Genomic DNA, 13,586 nt, shown 5'->3' on the forward strand with positions numbered 1-13,586 from the left:
TGATATATGTGAGACACCTTGGGATCCATTTGAGACCCTAGAAATTCAAATTCCTTTGATAAATTGCAAACCCTAGTTTTGAGATCCTCGATTAGGAGAGAGTGACTTGAGAAAACCCTTGAACCTTGAGGCATTGGAGATGAAAAGAGGAAGGCAAATTTTGGGGTATGACAGCTGCCCCTGTTCAATCTTCTTAAACCTGAAGAGTCAGATAGGCACGTTTGCCTATCGTGATCTAAAGGTAGAAGATGATTGAACACTGAGAATACCCTAAAATTTGTATTTGTCGGGAAGGATTTTCTGCGGGAGATGGGCTTAGAGATGCCATCCGAGGTAAATACCCCTCTTTTTCTTGGATGTGAAGCAGATACTTTTGAAAGGGACCCCTGTGTTTTGGTTGTAACACGGCCTAAAAAGGCAACCTGAATTTTATGCAATGTTATGATGCATGCGATGCATGATGCAGCGAGCTTCCCAAAATAAATGAGAGCCATGTATGTATATGTACTATGTATGAATGAGGTATGTTAGTTGAATTATGCATGATTGTTAGTTATGTTAGTTGAAGTATGTTAGTAATTCTGAAAAGAAAGATAAAACCTTTGCATGTTATTGATGATGTTTTAAAAGATATCACTGCCGAGGGACTAACGTGATAAGAAACCCAATTGGGAAACCCTTTCGTAGATCCTTGTTGTAAAATCCTTTGTAAAACCTTGTTTTCCTGGAAAAGCTCCTAGAAAGGATGGAATACGTCTTAAAGAAGACTGCCTGGAAAGGCTCCTGAAAAGGATGGAATACGTCTTAAAGAAGACTGCCTGGAAAGGCTCCTGAAAAGGATGGAATATGTCTTAAAGAAGACTGCCTGGAAAGATTCCTGAAAAGGATGGAATATGCATTTGATTGTAGAATGACCACTATGTGGTTGAAATGTATTGATAACTCCGTGTAGAAAATCCTGATATGGGAAAATAAATCCCTGCACCAATAGGATCATTTGCTATGATTATAGCAAACTCACCTGCACCAATAGGATCATTTGCTACGGTTATAGCAAACTCACCTGCACCATTAGGATTGTTTGCTAGGGTTATAGCAAACTCACCTGCACCAATAGGATCATTTGCGAGGGTTATCGCAAACTCACCTGCACCATTAGGATTATTTGCTAGGGTTATAGCAAACTCACCTGCACCAATAGGATCATTTGCGAGGGTTATTGCAAACTCACCTGCACCATTAGGATTATTTGCTAGGGTTATAGCAATCTTACCTGCACCATTAGGATTATTGGGTTTTGCTGTAACAGTCAGACGGGAACTGACTACCAAACGAGCATTGGATTTTCATGTACCAGTCAGACGGGAACTGACTACCAAACGAGAATTGGATTTTGATTATTTGCCAGGCAGGAACTGGGTTTTGATGTGATTTCCCAGGACGAGAACTGGACTTTGAAATGATTTGGGTTGCTAATGAAAATTGGACCTCTGTGATATGTAGTATGTGAATGCCCCAAATGACATGCATATGCTAATGCGTATGTATGTATGTTGATGCTGATGCTGATGTCAACCCCAAGATTTTATCTCCTTATTGAACTTGTTTAAACCATATTTGCAGCTACACCACGACTATGCTTACGCCGGCTTGGTAATGTTTATGTATGTGGATAATGCTTATGCTCATGCATATGTCGATTGATATAATGAGTGGAACAAAGCAATGTCTTCTATAAGACTACCCGAAAAGGTTTATGGAATCGATGATGAATGTCTTAGAAAAGACCACCTAGAAAGGTTCGTAGAAAATAATTTCTTAAAAAAGACTACCTAAAAAGGTTCTTGGAAATGACGATGATTGTCTTAAAGAGGACTACCTGAAAAGGCTCGTAGAAAAGAGTGTCTTAAAAAGACTACCTAAAAAGGTTCCTAGAAAGGATCGTAGGATTTGTCTTAAAGAAGACTACCTGAAAAGGTATGGTGCAATGTATCAACCAAATGTATGTAATGCATGACTTACATGTATTTGCATGTTGCTCCAATGATAGGTTATTGATAACCAAAGCATATATAGCTCGCTTAATGTTGTAAGGTTATGGGATGCTAGTACGATTTCCCAATACCTATTTTTTGAATCTTTGAATATCGTAGTTAGGAGAAAGATTGATTCGACGTCGTAAAGTATGAAGACGCCTTTTCCTTTTGTTGTGCGTCTTATGGATTTGATATCCATTGCCCCAATATTTTCGTGGGGAAAGATGCTTATGAGGGAAGTGCCCCAGGAAATAACCTTGTCATATGCTTCGACGTTTAGATTGAAGGGTATGCCCTCGATCTCCAGGATATGGAGGATTATCCATAGTGTTCTATCCTTTTGAGTTTGAATTCTTACCATGTTTGGCATGCCCCTGTTTGCTATTTCTTCGAGATGTGCCCCAAGTCGATTGAACCCTTTGGATGAATGCCCCTGGTCAATAGGATGTTTGATTGCGTGCCCCTGCGATCCTTGAAATTTTGCCCCTGTTTAGGAGAACCCCCTAGATGTGGTTCCCCCATTCCAGAGTCTTTATTAGAAATGACAGCCTTTGATTAAACAATTTCGATATCTCCTCGATGCTAAGTATATGTTTGTTGTATCCTTTGGAAAGTGATTCTAATGCAATGCGAATGCAAGTTTTGAAATCGAAGTCCGTTACGAATTAGGATTGGATGATTAGAAATGGATGTTTGAAGAAACGTAGTGATTAGAAATAGTTTTAACAAACATAGGAGTCAGTATAACAAATCCTGCTTAATATGCTTTCGTAGTTAACCTTGCCTCAATTAGGACTTTTAAATGTTGTAACTTGGTCTGGTTCACGGTTTTAAGAAACAATGGATATAAGGCTCAAAATTTATTTAACCCACCCATTTCTCCTTGATGTTCTCCAAATCCTAGAAATTCGCCTAATCTAATGGATGTGCTTTGTATGTAAGAGAATTGTTTCAATTTTGATGTTAAGCAAAGCCTTAGTAGAGATCCAAGCATTGATGAAAAGCTTTGATGATTTAAAATCACAAGTTTATCCTTTGTATTTCGCCTTTGTCTTTATCCCTTATTTTTGCATGAACCAATTCCCTTAAATTTGATCCATCGGGATGCCCTAAATTTTGCCTAAGTCATTTTTGTTTTCTCTTTATGGAATTTTTCATTTTGACTTAGTAGGCGTTTTTCTTTTTTTCTTTTGAATTCTCCTTTTAATCCTTGGATTTGGAATATTGTGACTGCCATGTCGACTTGGATTTGCAAGCTTCGTCTTTGATACGTCCTCGATCTTGAATGATCTATTGAGGAAGAAGATGTTGTAAATGTTACCTCCATTACTTCCTCAATCTTGGTTGAACGTGAGGAAGAAGATATGCTTGGACCTTTGCTTTGCTTGATCCTTTGCTTGGATTGACTGATTCTCTTGACAACCAAAATACACCATTGAATTAATTGAAATCTACCCTGCCCCTGGTTAAAATCAAGGTTTATTTGAAAAGTAGAATCAAACTCCAACTCCTGGCTCGAGGGGGTGACGAGGGATTAACATCCTTATATCTCCACTATTTGGGAATTGAAACAATGCTTGTACATCCTCGGCTCGGTCTTACTTTGAAAGCATATGTTTAGCGAGACTTAGTTATTTGTATTCGTCATTCTCCCTTAAGTTTGTTAATAATTGAAAGTCGATATTGAAATGGAATAGAAGGGTGTGAATGGAAAGTTGTAGTAGTGAGCGAGTGAAGTGAATTAATTGATTTCAAAACATGCATGATTATTTTATTGAATTACTATTCTACAGGTACAACGTTTTACATCAAATAACATGTTGTGATTGTAGAAGTTACAACTTGAAATGATAAACCTATTGATCCTAAGGGCAATCTCCTTTGTGAGTCTGTTGACCTTATTCTACTCCTTAGCTCATGGAATTTGTAGGAGTGAAGGGTCATCTTGAATTCTTCTTGGGCACGTCAAACCTGTCGGGAATAAATTGTTAGCGGTGGGTTTTCGTCATATCGGAACTTCATGAGTTTCCTTTGACTCAACCTCTCTTGCTTTTTCTAAGGATAGTATCACACCGTTCGCGATCTTCGGAGTTCGTAGATTGATGAAGAAAACCTATGGCCCTTATGCCCCCTGGTGGGGAGTTAACATATGTCGCCTTCCCTCCATCATAGTCATGTATCTTTGTTCAAGGTATTGCCCCAGTTGGACTAATCCTTGCCCCCAGGTTATCGTAGAGCGTCCTTGTATGTTTGCTATGTTCGTAGATGAACCCCTTTATGGCTAGATACCCCTTGAGTGTATCTATGAGGGAACTTCTTTGTTGAACTAATCCTTGCTCGAGGATAACCTATGTTGTATGAACACGTGGCTGGCATAGTGGAAGACATCCTTTTTTTTCTTAGCAAGACCAAGATCTTTTATTCCCCTTTCTCCATAGTTTGTGATCCTTTTCGATTTCTTTGTGAGTTTCGGGAAACCGGCTAGCATGGTAAGTATGGATGCAGGCGAAGATAGAAATGCAAATGTAAATGTATGAGCGCATAAAAATGCGAATGCATGCGTATGCAAAAGACTCCCCTTTTTTTTATGGTGACTCCTTGTAAGCAATGTAATGCAGACGTGCGACAAATATAATCCTAAGGATAACCTATGCGGATTTTGAGGTGATATTGGATCCTAGTGAAATCTTTGCAAGATAGATGTTATGACACGCCAATGGGAATCCCTTAGATTAGGGAGTACGTAGAAGGTAACAGCTGGTGATCGTTCAGAACAGTCACCAAATCTCATGGCCATCAAGAGGTCGTTCGACGTGTACCAATGAAGTTTTCCCTCGTGGAAGGTTCTCCACGCGGAACACAACCTATCTAAGGACGATATCGAATGAAGTGAAATCCCTACAGGCTAGGGATTGAAGATGCGTGAATGGAAATCCAAACCCTACACAAGTTAAGAGGTGCGCGGGAGCAAGCACGGAGTGACCGTTCAGGACAGTCATTAAATCTCATGGCCATCGAGAGGCCAATCGACATGTATCAATAAAGTTGTCCCTCGTGGGAAGGTTCTCTATGTGGAACACAACCTATCTAAGGACGATATCAGATGAAGAGAAATCCCTACAGGCTAGGGATGAAAGATGTATAAACGAAAATCCAAACCCTTCAAGTTAGGGGTATGCGGGAGCAAGCGCGGGATGACCGTTCAAGAAGGTCATTTGATCTCATGGCCATCGATAGGCCAATCGACATGCGTTAGCGAAGATGTCCTTCGTGGGAAGGACACATGGTTGTAACAGTACAAAGATGTAAAAGGAAAACCCATACGGGCTAGGGAATGCGTAAAAGTAAGCAGAGGGTGACTGTTCAAGACAGTCACTAAGTCTCACGGCCATCGTGAAGCCAATCAACGTGCATTTATGAGGATTTCCTTCAGGGGAAGGACACGTTGTTGTAGAAACACATGGGCGTAAAAGAAAATCCCTATTGGCTAGGGGGTTCGTAGAGGCAAGCACAGAGCGACCGTTCGAGACAGTCACTATATCTCATGGCCATCGAGAGACCAATTGACGTGCGTAAACGAAGATGTCCCTTGTGGGAAGGACGCGTAGTTGTAGATACAAGGATATAAAAATAAAATCCCTACATGTTAGGGAATGCATAGATGGTGATGTCCTTCGTGGGAAAGACATGGTCTTAGAAATTAGAGTCCTTACAGGCTAGGGACCACGTAGGGATACCTGCAAAATTGAAACGCATACATTCGTGGCATATAAATTGCAAATATATATCAAGCACAAAAGCACAAAAGCACAAAAGTCCTAGGTTCATAGGTTCGACGTAGCGGCTTTAGGGAGCCTACCCTTTCCATGGGAGTGTTCTAGAAGGTCTCATGGGGTCGTTCGTAGCCTCCGAGACTTTTTGTCTCTTCGGATTTTAGAACAACTCATTTTATCCATGAGGTTCGAATTTTTGGGGTAGGTTCTCGGAGAGATCAGCCAAATACCCAGTCCTGCCCTCAACAAAGTCAAGCCTCGTTTTGGACATTTCCGAATATTCAACCCACTCCGAGTGGAGTTATCAATGAGACTCGTAGGCGATTCAAGTTCCCCCTGGTCTCAAGGATAACTCTCACACTTAGGTTTTAACATAACACAAAAATACCCAGCAGTGCATATAATATATAATTAAACATTTTAAGGCAAACATGACAAATAAAACATTTAATGAAAACCAAAAACAATAAATAAATAAACAAATAATTAAATATTTAATATAAAGATAAACCTTCCCCCAAACCCTAAAAATGGAAAACTTGTCAAACCCTAAAAATCGCCAAAAACCTAAACCATTAACCACAAACCTAAACCCTCTCAAGCCTTAGGAGCATAATAATTAACCTATAGTGTATTCCCCAGCAAAGTCGCCAGCTGTAGCAACTTGTCCTAAAAATTAAGACTTAGAGTCGCCACCTATTCTGAAGGGTGAATAGGAAACCCTACGCAGTTTAGAGATCGGGGTAAGTTATTATAATCAGGTTGAGGGAAGGTGTTAGGCACCCTCAACCCTTTCCTAAGGTTTTGAATTGAGAGGCGGAGGTTTATGGCTAAAATTATTAAGTTAATAGCTAAAGAAGTGAAAAGGGTGAACGACAAGATTTGAACCTAATTAGAAATTGGGGGAAGGGGACTCGCCTTGGTTATCCAAGTGCCTACGTATCTCCTTAGGGAGAATCAGAGTCAACGTAGTTCGGGCACAGGGTTGTACGCCTTAGAATTAGAATTGATTGTTTGAAGGCTTTTTGACTGGCCTATCGTAGTTTGAATTTGATTTGAAAGGAATTTTGAGTTGCCTGATTGACAAGGATGAAAATCCGTAGTATCGTGGTTTAGTGTGTTTTAAGATTTGGCATACAACCCTGATTTGATATGGCACCGTTAGATGCGATGACCAATAGATTTGGTCAGTATAGCTAACGGATTAAGGGGTATTGCTGGTTACTCAGACCGATAGATTGATCGTCGCGGGCAACAAATTAAATGTATTTTAATAAATTTTATGTTTTATTCTTTTATCCCTCGTCTAATGCGACTAATAGCTTTAGTCGGGTCGAGGAGAGAGTTATTCAAGAATTAATTAAATTAATATTTTTGCCAAATGACAATGGGATCGGGCAAACCCTAATGCATTGATTGATAAACTTTCCTAGGGTTTTTGTGATTTATATAAAAAAAGTTGAATAAAATAAATTAATTCGAATAATCGGGATAATCGGGGTAATCCTAAATAATTATATTATTAATCCCTATTGAATAATCTAAACATAATTAATTAAGCCTAATTAAACATTAAACCTAAAAAACTAAACAAGATTAATTATGTAATTATATGAATATAAAATAATTAAATGAAACCTGGGCAAAACTCCTGTATGATGCGTTGATGGGTGAACACGGTAGGCTGCTGGTCCGTGTGCGTTAGATCTGGTATATGCATGACCCAATGGTTAGATGTTGAGGATGCACTGTGAACTTGCACTAGCGAGATGCGTGGGATCCTGCGTATGGCATAAAACGTCCCAAAAATATAAAGGTGTCTCAGGCATGGATCGAACCCGAGACACCTAGGTCCAAAGCGTTCCCCTTTACCATCTGTACCAGATTTCCACGCAGATTAATATATTCACCGCTAAAATAATAAACGAAATAAAAATTCAAAAAAACGAAGAAACGCGCGCGCAGGGTCGTCTTCCTCGTTGGGGACTGCATCCTTTGCTACAGAACTGCTACCTTTTAGCTTCGAAAATAGCTATAGCTGATACCTGCGAAATTGAAAAACAACTCCAATCGAATAATAAATAGACATTAACACCATGGATCGATTATAAATTCTCCACTGAATCCAATGGGCTCCTTAGTTTTGGCTAATTTCTTCTTTATCCGGCCATCCCCAATTCACCTCTTATGAACCCTAAAAATGGTGAACGGCCATGCTGAGATCAAAACTCAAATTAAAACAATCAAACATCTTGCAAACATCACAAATAACAATAATATGTGAGTAAAATCGGACAAAGGTGCGTGAATCGGAGAACACGATTCTTGGATTTTTGAGGTAAAACCGTGACTCAGTGGACGAGTTTCATGAAGCCTCGGGCCTGCACTAGGGTTGGAAAACGATCATTGACCTCCCAGGAACGTGTTTGGATCAGTATAAACCCTTGAATCGGCCTCACTCTTCCAATCCGACCATCACTTTTCTCCACTTTTTTTGAAGCTTTCCCGAGTTCTTTTGGGGCTGCAAAACCTTGTCTCCCCCAAAATCGTCCCCCCCTCTCTGCCCTTGTAATATGTATATATATCTGAATCAAATTAGGGTTAGGAGCTTTAAAAAAAATCCATCACCCATTAACATGAAAATTGAAAAAGATCTTTTTTTATCAAATCTTTCTAAGTTGAAACCCCATGCTATTTTATGCATATTTTCACTTAATCTTGACCCTTGGTTTGGATTGATTGAATACTTGGAATATGAATACTTGATTTGAAATTATTTATTTTATATTTATATGATTTATCAATCTTTAAATGAAAAAAAAAATTCAATTAAAAGATAAATATAATAAAATAAAATAAATGGTTCACAAGTCCTTTTATGGGCCATGGTCATGTTTGAAATCAAAATTCTAGGCCCATTAGTCCAAGAATCAAGTTTTGGTTAATTAGGGTTTCAAGCCTCTCTTGAAAATTGACCACCTTGTGCGCATTGTATCTCCTTCAATCTTTGCCATATGACCATGTTCTAATACTTTTTGGAAAGCTCAAAGAATCCTCTAAATAGCCTTTTTGGTTTCATCTCCATTGAATCTTCCATGCTCAAGTTATGAGCTTTGACCCAAAAGGTGTTTTTGTTGACTTTTTGGAGGACCTATAATCTTTTGCTTCGTATCTCTCAAATGAATCATTTCTAGACTTGGCTTGTAAGAGACAAAGTTGTAGAGAATCAAATTTCCCAGTCAAAGTTGAGTTGACTTTTCCTTTAAAAAACCCTAATTTGAACTTTTGACATTTGTTCATTTCTGAGTTTTTATTGATGAATCATGATCAACCTTTGATCAAATGATGGATATAACCTCACATACTTGATGTTGACCCAAAATCTTGAAGTTTGACTGTATTTTGACCATGGTTGACTTTTAGGTCCGCATAGTCGATTATTGAAGTTGTCAGTTGAGTAGCCTTGCGTCTTGGAAGAGGTTCGGTTGCAAGTTTGCAAAGAAGATTGCTGTCGTGATGTTTCAGAAATCGAACTTCGTCAATGAAATGTATTTTTCAAGTTATAAGAAGTTTGGAAGCGAAGAAATATGATAAGGGGATGTTAAGAATGTGATTGATTTGAAGAGGATGATTTTTGGAGCGGAATTTCTGTAAACAAAACGCAGGAAAGTTGTTGAATCGTTATGAAACTTCGAAAATTCATAATTGGAGTTCTGGATATCCGATTTGAGTTCTGTTTGAAGCGTCGGAAAGCTAACGAGATGAACTTTGTTATAAAAATGGTTGAAGTAGTTGTAACATATTTAATTGTGACAGGATGATGTTAGAAAGAGGTGAAGTTACGGTTACACTTGTTCTTAGAACTAGACTTGTTCGTTGGTACCGCACGAGACGTCAGCGTCAGAGTTGAGCGGATTGAAGGAATAATTAAAGGCTTGTTGCGGAGCAATTTTAAAAATTAAGTGTATCATTTGAGGGGTTTTGGAAATATCGTTTAGAGTGTCGCTGCATGGTGTCGGTGTTGCATTTTTGGATAACGATTGGAAAATGCATATCTTGAGTTCCGAGTGTCGGATTAATGTGCCGTTTGAGACTACGAAGAGGTGAAATAATGTTCTACCTTATGGGAGAGTTATAAATATAGTAGAGGTGATCCTATGAGGAGAGAATCCAAAGTCGGTTAAGGAAGCGTGAAGCTTGTTGAATCGGAATGGTTACTACCGCGATTGTTTGAAACGAAGTTGAGTTGAACATGTTGTTGATGAATAAGTTGATGAGATGTTCGGTGATAAAGATGATTTGAGTGCCGATAGATTTTAGGGAGAAGTGAATTAGTAGTAAAGGTGAAATAAACTTTAGAATGGTTGAAGTCGTATTTATGATGCCAAAGCAACGACATGTATAAAAGAAAAAGAATTGTAGAGAATTTCTGACACCTATTGATGTGAGGAAGACTTTGTTGAGATTCCGAGTGGAATGATACTTGGACGCGAAAAATGTCATGGGATTTAGAGTGAAACCAGGAGTATGAATGTTATCGCGGTCTTTTGCTAAGATGAGGATTTTGATTTGGAACGAGATACATAGTAATGTACGAGTATATTAGTGACTGTGAAGTTGGAAGTACTTAACAAGCGTGTGACGCTAAGTGACTATGAAGTGGATTGGGTAAAATGTTTGGATGTTGGTATCTAACTGACAAGATCCAGTGAGAGAGAAGTGTGCAAGTTGTAAAGACTCATAGTGAACTATTGGACTATGACGATGTTAATGAGTTTGGGTGCAAACTCGGAAAGGGACACTATTATATAGTGGCGACGGTTTATGCTTAAATATGGTTGTCAACTATCTATTGACAAATTTAGGACTTGATCACCCTAAATCTCTTGTTGGTAGTAGATGGAATCATATGAATGGGATGAACTTGTTTTGTTACCTTAATGGTATAAGTTGTGATGGATATTAAACCGTGAGAATAATCACTCACCATACTGTGTGGACTTATGAAGAAGTGAATAGGAAAGAGTGCAATATATTGGACGGTGACTTAAGACGGGTAATCAGAATCGCGCAACGAAAGTGTGATGTGGAGTAGTGTTATGAGTATTACTCGTGGGCAGTGAGGAATTGATATGTCAGGAGCCTACATAGAGGATATGTATTGATTTATATGTTGGATTTATAATCTAGCGGATGAAAGGATGTCATTTCGGAGAATTAGTACTCTTTTAAAATAATTGCCGAGATGATGAGTATGTTATTGTGGATGTACTTAGTTAACGAGTATGTATTCAGCGAAGTTAAGGCGATGAGTTGATACTATATGATGCTATAATAATTTTGTACTATTGTAAGGTGTTATTGTAGATTTCCAGATATAATGAGGAATTATACTCTATGAAGGACGAAGTTGATTTAATTCTTAGAGAAGAGCGAGACTCAGTTTGAGTTATTTTGTAAGCAATGGTATAATAAGGCTGATGAGTGTGATTATAATTACTTGTGTGTACTCGTTCTGATGGTTAGAATGTTTAAATAGAGGAAGTAAATCAGGCCTTTGTTTTTTAGTGCGAGTAATTGTTGCTAAATGGTAGATTAGTACCATGTATGATAAAGAAGGATTCTGGAACGAATGAGTAAAGAGAGTCGGAATTGGATAAAACCGAGAAATCTAATTAGTAATGATGATTGTAATGAGTAATCAAAATAGTGCAGCAAAAGCGGAATGTAACGTGTTGGATAATTGCTGGTATGACTTGAGAGGAGTCAGATAGTTGAAATTCAATGGTATAGGAATGTTATTATCGAGTTCTTGAAGGAAGCAGTTGGTGAAAAGTGTGTCTAAGGTTTGTACGTTCGGTAGATGGAATGCTTTACTGCAGTGTTGATCGGGGTGGTCATACCATGGTTGTGTAATTATATTACTCAGTTATTGGGCGTATTGTATGAGTTGTACCTCAATGTTCCATTGTTGTCAATCTTTTTAGAGGTATGACGAGTGGTACACCTTTGGATGGTGAAATGTGACGTAAGGGTTGAGATTTGAATGTATGAAACACGTTTTTCTGTTGGTAATATCAGATGGATTTTGATGATCGAGTGATGGGAATGTTACTTAGGAACTAGAGAGTTAGACGAAGGACTCCTATCCGGAACTCTTTAATTGAATTATGTTTTCGAGGACGAAAACTCTTTTAGTGGGGGAGAGTTGTAACACCCTTATATTTTAATTGGCTATTATATTATTTAGTTCTTAAAATGTTAAATATCAAAGTTTAAAAAACTGGTCCCATGGGGTGTTGAACCCATGCACCATAAAATACATGTCATACAACTTACCATTACGCTGTGGTTCGTTTTTTGATATAACGTTCCCTTAGAAAGTATATAAGAACTACTGTTTACATTATTAAGATTAATAGTTAATGTTTACATTATTATTTAATATTAATATTATTAGTTAATAATTATTAGTTATTAATTAATATTTATTAGTTAATGTTAACGTTATTAAATAATATTAGTTAAATGATAAAATAATAATTAATATTTATTTTACTGTTTAACTTAATTAAATTATAAAATATAAACTAAATTAATTAATTTTAACTAATATTAGTTTATATTAATTTAATTTAGTTTAATTTAATTTATATTGTATAATTAATACTATTTTAGTTTATATTTTATTGTTAACATTATTAATTAATATTTGTTTATACTAATTTAATTTAGTTTATATTTTCTAATTAATATTAGTTTAATTAAATTTAATGTATATATTAAGGTTTATATGTAATTTAATTTAATTAATGTTATTTTACTTTTAACGTTATATTTAACTTAATAAATTTAATTTAAAGATTCTATATAAATGTTTATGTCTAATTTAATTTAATTTATTTTACTGTTAACGTTATTAATTAGTATTTGTTTATATTAATTTAATTTAGTTTATATTTTCTAATTAATATTAGTTTAATTTAATTTAACGTTTATGTTTAATTTAATTTAATTTATTTTTATTTAATTTATTTAATATTATTTTACTATTAATGTTATATTTAAGTTAATTAATTTAATTTAAACAATTTATATTAATATTTATATTTAATTTAATTTACTATTAACGTTATTAATTAATATTATTTTATATTAATTTAATTTAGTTTATAATTTAATTAACTTTAATAGTAAAATAAATATTAATTATTATTTTATAATTTAGTAATATTAATTAATAACATTAAATATTAACTATTAATTATTAACTAATAATATTAATATTAAATAATAATGAAAATAGTAATTAAACAAAAAGTAATAATGAAACATAAACAGTAGCTATTATATACATGCTAAGGGAACTGATTGTCGTAGATCAAACCATTGTGCATTGGTAAGGTGCTTTTCATACATTCTATAGTACATGGGTTCAACACCCCATGGGACCAGTTTTTTTAACTTTGATATTTAACATTTAAGAACTAAACAATATAATAATAATAAAAATGCCACATGGAATTAAATTAAATAAAAAAATAATAATAATGCCACATAAGCCAGCCACGCAATTAAAATAATAATAATAAATTAAAAAAAAGTTGCCACATCAGATTTTTTGATGATGTGGCTGGCTAAAGGTCCAAGTTGAAACTTTTAAAATTTGTTAAGGTAATAATTGCAACTTTTTTTTTTCGCAGGGAGTTTTTCAAATGCACCCCATATGGCAGGGGTAAAAATATGTATTAACCCTAATTAGAATTATTGGTGGTTT

The sequence above is a fragment of the Vicia villosa genome, linkage group LG5 (genome assembly GCF_029867415.1).
Source record: "Vicia villosa cultivar HV-30 ecotype Madison, WI linkage group LG5, Vvil1.0, whole genome shotgun sequence".
Taxonomy (NCBI): Eukaryota; Viridiplantae; Streptophyta; class Magnoliopsida; order Fabales; family Fabaceae; genus Vicia; species Vicia villosa.